A 6137-nucleotide genomic window follows, 5' to 3' on the forward strand; every position below is an offset into this window, starting at 1 on the left:
GTGTTCGCTATCGTGAGATAATAACGAACTTTTTATGGCCCGAATTGGAAGATATGGATGTAGACGATATGTGGTTTCAACAGGACGGTGCCACTTGTCACACAGCTAACGAAACAATGGTTCTTTGATGGCCGAATAATCTCACGTCGCGGCGATGTCATTTGGCCACCAAGATCATGTGACTTGACACCATTGGACTACTTTCTTTGAGATTATTTGAAAGAAAAGGTGTACGTCGATAAGCCAGCAGCAATTCAAGAGCTAAAGAATGAGGTAATTCGGCACATTAACGGCATAGAACCTCAATTATGCTTCAGCGTCATCGAAAAGTTGGACCACCGGATGGAGGTGTGCCGCTGAGGCCGCGGCGGCCATTTGTCCAATATTTTGTTCCACACGTAATTGAGCCATACCAATATTATCATAATAAAGAAAAATAACAATAATTTCCTAAAAAAATTGTATTTTATTCAAAACCAACACCGGCCCTTGAAACTTAACCAACCTTTATAAAGATGTTTAGTCAGCAATTTTTCTATAAATTCTATATATTTTTTTCTAGGTACATCTTTAAAAAAGCCAAAGAAAAAAACTTCAACGAAGCAGAAAAAGTTTCCGTATACATAAAAACAGGGATTCCCCGCAGTATGCAGTGGCATATTCATACCCAACAACGGTTTTATTTTAGTTTGTAATTGATTTTGCTGTAACTACATTACTTTGGGGTTATTTGATAAGTTTTTGTGTATAACAAATAGCGATGACTCTCAAAACTAAGGAAATTAGTGTTGGCGAGAGAAAAACTATCCTGAAACGTAGAAATGGAGGCAAATCTTTCCGCGAAATTGGGCAAATTATAAGAAGAAATTACTCTTCTGTGCAAAAACATACAACTGGTTCAATTGTGTCAAAGCCACGTTATGGTTGACCTAGCAAGCTGACCGTACGTGAAAAACGAACCATATTGCAATCAGTGAAAAATAATCCTCGAATTCAGGCTTCTCAAATATGTAAAAACATTTCAAATTACTTTGGCAATCATGTGCACGACGCTACTGTACGTAAAATAATCAGAAACAACGCATGGATTTTGCAAACGAACATGTTAACAAGCCTCCAGAATTTTAGGAACGTCTTCTATTTTCGGATGAAATCAAATACTGCATATTTGGCATTAAAGGAAGAAAACTAGTGTGGCGTAAGAGCGGTACTGCGCTTGAAAAAGAAAATCTTATTCCAACTGTGAAGCATGGCGGGGGAGGTGTAATGGTCTGGGGGTGGGGTGTATGGCGGCGCAAGGAGTTGACAAACATGTTTTTATATGGCAGACAATGGCAAACCTCCGAGTGTATTTCTACCATGAAAAAGCTCTTCATAAAAAAATATCTGCCGTTCGGAATCAGCTTGAAACTGTAGGTCCCTGCATGTGTGGAAGAACATCAAGACGTGCACCACAAATAGAAGGGTGCCGCCGCCGTGAACATATGTATGTGTGTACATGTCCATTGTATGTCCTTATAAGCATGGAATAATTTTTGCTCAGATGTATCTACGTGTGTATATGTATGCATATATAAGTTTTTCTGTCTGTATCTACATTTGGATATACGGGTATATACACATGTTTTTTTTTTGTTTTTTTTTTTTCTTTTATGGGCGTTGTGGTACCACGCTACCCTCAAGTGACCTTCTGAAACCCGTCTGAGCCTGTTTATTTCCATCACTTTTCGCCGCGGGACTACCGTCAAGTATTACTTGGCGAAGAGGAAGGGCGATTAGCCGCCGCAGCTGTGTCACAGTCTTTCCAGAAGCCTCATCGCTTTCATAATTTCGGCCACTAAGTCGCATGCCACATTCCACTTTTCCTTCGAGCGCAGCAAATGATGCACGAAGAAGATTCTCCAAAGATGCTATGAAGGTTTTCTTTTGCAGAACGGAAGCGCGAGCATGTGAAGAATATATATGTGGTAAATGTTCTCGATAACATTTTTCGTCATTGCTCGTACAATTTCTGGAAGTGTGGCATTTGAAGCATCGTTGGGGTTGAATTTTTTCTCGTATACGACAAACAACCATACCTATACTTATTAATTTCATGGCGCAGTCCTCAGGTAGTGTCACAGAAGCTGTTTGGGTGCCACCGTATGCTTTACGCCATGATCGAGGAGGCCATTAGGGGACAAATACCTGTAAACGGCCATATTTTCCCTGATTTTCATTAAAAATTTTCAAAATGAAGAAGTCAACACATTTTTTTTTTTCAAAATTGGCATACAGTTTATTTATACATTAAAATAATATTAACATCTTTTTTTATTTTAATCATTTAAGATGGCGGATGTACACTCAATTCTTCCAGAAAGGTCGCAGCGGGGCTTCTCAATCGGCGGGCATTGTAGCATCGGCGTCAGTGACTTGAATACAAAAAACCAAACATTTTTTTGTTTATAAATGTCATAATGTCTATATGAATTAAACAAAAATGAAAAAAAAATCGCGGATTATAATGCTTAAAAAAAGAGTTTTGGAGCTAATTTTCCTACTATTTTTGCTTCGAAAAAATTATTTTTTCGAAAAATTGAAAATTCACTTGGAAAGAAATATCATAAAAAAGATGTGTGCAAAATTTCAGGGAGATCGGTCAATAACCTTTCGAGTTATCGTGTACGCCAATTCGAAAATATAGTTTTGAGAAAAACGCGTCTAAAGTTTGACTACAACGTAACTATACCTCTCCCAGCGCTCGAACGCAAAGAATAGAGTCGTCACGGTTGACGATCTATAATATAAGAAATACTTAAATTTACGTTCTAAAAATTTTTTGACATATTCTTAAAGAATTATATTAACATTTTAGGAAAACAATTTTTGGTTTTTCGAAATTTTACAGGTATTTGTCCCCTTAACGGCTAGACAGATTTCATCATGAGTTGTAACCTCATCAATTTCGCGGATTTCCAAATGTATGAGCTCTGTGAGTTTTTTCACATCTGCTTTTCCACTTATACTCGCCCCACAGCAGCTTGAAGTTTAGCGGTATTTGCCTAAGAAGACTCCCTAAGTTGAAATAACAAATGTCCCTGAGCAGTTTTTCAGATTTTTCATACCATCGAACTCATGCCTTTAGAGTCTCTTCACTTTTCATGATTTGCAGATAGGAAAGATCTCCCGAGTTCTTAACAAATATGGCGTCGGGCCGTGTAGGCTTGCTTTTCGCACGTTTCTGCTTCGCGACTTTGGTACATTCTCCTACCTGATTGGTCGCAGGGTCTTTAACATATGCTGTCAGCTTTGCTACCTTTTTAAGGACAGTGTTTTTGTTGTTCTCTACAGCCAATAGCAAACTATCCTTCAAAATTGATTTGGTTGGTGGGTGGGGAAAAAACTTGGTTTTACTATTATTCCACTTCTCTCTCACTTTTTCCCTCCCTGTGCTAATTTCACTGCTTTTTTGCAATTATTGGTATTTGCACAGTAGCTGACTTGAGCGCTCTAAATAGCCGAAGAAAAAAGCAAGTTTTACACTTGCGAGTGGCGAAAACGCTAGCGCTTTGTCTGTGATCGGCAGAAGATTCTTTCAGGGGTGTGATATCGTACAGTTTATTATTATTCGCTGTGAAGATTTCGATTCTGGTTCGAGTAAAACCTGATAGCGAAAGGACGTACGGAGTCACTTCATTTAGATTTAACACTGAATCCGAAGTGTTTGATTTCTTTCATTCGTTTTTTTTATTCGAAAGAAGCGAGAAATATTTGAAGTAAACCAGATAAAGTTAAGAAATCATAAACCAAAGCAAGAAGTTCTTAATTTGTTCGCTGCTATTTGTGGCTATCACTGCAACGGGTACTTACGCTAATGAAGAAGTGAAAATCGAAGATGGAGTACTTGCAAGGCGCTTGCTCCCGAATACGCCAAAGCCGCTAAGAAATTAGAGAAACAGAAGTCATCCATAAAATTGGCCAAAGTCGATGCTACTCTTGAGAGTGGTTTGCCTAAGAAATTCCAGGTGCACGGTTATTCCACACTGATGCTCTTCCGTGACGACACCCGGTGGAATACAGCGGTAGAGGACAATCAGAGGATATCGTTTCATGGGTTAACAAGAAGGCCGGTCCACCAGCCAAGGAGCTTAATACCAGCGAAGAACTTGAAGAATTTTTGAAAACTAATGAAATCGCCATTGTCGGCTTTTTCAAAGACAAAAACGTGATAAAGTCAAAACTCTAATTTCGGCAGCCAACGCTCTGATTAATTTCTTATTCGGTGTCTGCAGCAACGAAGAGCATTTCGCCAAATATGAAACTAAAGACGGTTCTGTATTGCTCTTCAAGCCTTCGGTGTTCAAGGGCGAATTCAACGTTGAAAATCTGAAAAAGTTTGTCCAAGTACAATCTCTGCCTTTGAGTGTGGGATTTAACCATGAATCGGCTCCGAAGATCTTCGGTGGATCAATTAAATCGCTTCTGTTATTCTATGTTTCGAAGGACAATGTGCATGTACATATGTATGTATGTATGTATAAGCGTGTACATATGTGGATCAATATTTGTATCTACTCTCTTGAGCTTTCCCTAACAAATATGTATGTATATACAAACCGTTATGTGCATACATCCCCATACATATATACACACACGCACACCCACGAATTCACACACTTACACATTTATCCATTTTCGTCCGCACTCTTGACGGTCAGAGGCGACTTATCAGCCGCCCACAATTTAAGCGAAAATGAAGGTAGAAATGTGTGTACATATTCTGAAAGCATAGTTAACGCTCAACGCCAACAACATCGACGGTTAACGCCAATTGCTATTTGCACGCGCTCTTCGCTCTTTGCAGTTCACTGCTGTACATCGTAGCCTTCGTCGACGGCAACGGCAACAGCAACAGCAACGTCAGCACCCAACGCCCAACATCAACAGATTCGTTACCGTTGCCACTTCTGTTCCTGTAGCTGTTGTCATCGTCCCTCCGTCATCCCGCCATCAATCCACATTGCAGCACTCCAGCGACGTTTCGCTTTTATCGATTGGTGGCAAAAACAAAATCAAACAAAAATGAAGAAGAAACACGCAGAAGCGCTGTAAGCAAACGAGCATGCGAGCGACCATTCGCCGTTTGAACAAAAACAAGAAAAACAAAAGCGGTGACATTAGCTGCAGCACAGAGCAACAACATGTACAGCACTGACGGTGGCCGTATTGGGGCCCAGTGTGTGTAGTTGCTGGTAGTGGTGGCCATGGCGGTGGCGCTGGCGGTGGCTGTATCGGCAGCAGCAACAGTGACGCTGGTAAAACAGAGCACACTGTGCGGCGTGTGTTGGGGCAGTGACAACAGAAGCCCGCTTGGCATGCAAACAACAAAATCAACCAGGGCAACAACAGCAATAGCAATTACAAACAAACCAGCCGACAGACCGACCGGCCGCCCAACCGACCGAGTAACTAGTAGGTAGGCTAAAATCATCATTGTCGCGTCATGCCACTGCCTGCACAGCTAACCATTTCAACGACAACGAGAACGGCGGCTAAACAAAAACATCTACGGCAACGAAGGCGCAAACGATGTTTTGTGACGACTGACGACCGACGGCCGACGGCCGACGACAAGCAGCAACGTCAGTTGATTCGGCGTAACATGCAGACTCAGCTTAGGAACACATATAGATTCCCGTATGTATACATGTGTACATATGTATGTGTGGATATGCATACATACGTTAGCGTTTAGTTGTTGTCTTTGCTTTTTTCCTGTCGTTTTTGCGTTGTTTTGTTGCTATTTTTGTAAGTCGCTTTTGCTTTTATTCACTCGTTGCTCCCCTCGCTATAGTTGCTGCGTTGTTTTTGTAATACTCTATGTTGTTCTTGGTTTTTCTTTTTTTGTTATTTTGTTATAACAGCGTTGTGGTTGTTCTTTGTTGTTTTTGCTTTTGATATTTTCCAAGCGCTACTAGCGGTCGCTCTCACCACCTCACCGCCTGGCAGCCGCTTTTGTTCGCGGTGAAGCGCAGTACGGCCTGAACAGCAAGAAAAACAAGGGAGGGAAACAATAAACGTAGCAATGACTCCAGGAGCCTGGAAAGCAGCGGCGATGGTGGTGCCGTCTAGGAGTATGAAGATGATGACGATAC

The 6137-nt window shown here is 41.0% G+C and overlaps 1 protein-coding gene and 1 pseudogene across 1 annotated transcript in view; one reads left to right on the forward strand and one right to left on the reverse strand.

The window, feature by feature from the left end:
• The window catches only part of LOC129246268 (cyclic GMP-AMP synthase-like receptor 1), a 38965-nt gene that overhangs the window by 15140 nt on the left and 17688 nt on the right, over positions 1-6137 (reverse strand). The window lies entirely within an intron of this gene.
• Positions 1041-5068, forward strand: LOC129244100 (protein disulfide-isomerase-like; annotated as a pseudogene).

The sequence above is a fragment of the Anastrepha obliqua genome, chromosome 4 (assembly GCF_027943255.1).
Source record: "Anastrepha obliqua isolate idAnaObli1 chromosome 4, idAnaObli1_1.0, whole genome shotgun sequence".
NCBI classification, from domain to species: Eukaryota; Metazoa; Arthropoda; class Insecta; order Diptera; family Tephritidae; genus Anastrepha; species Anastrepha obliqua.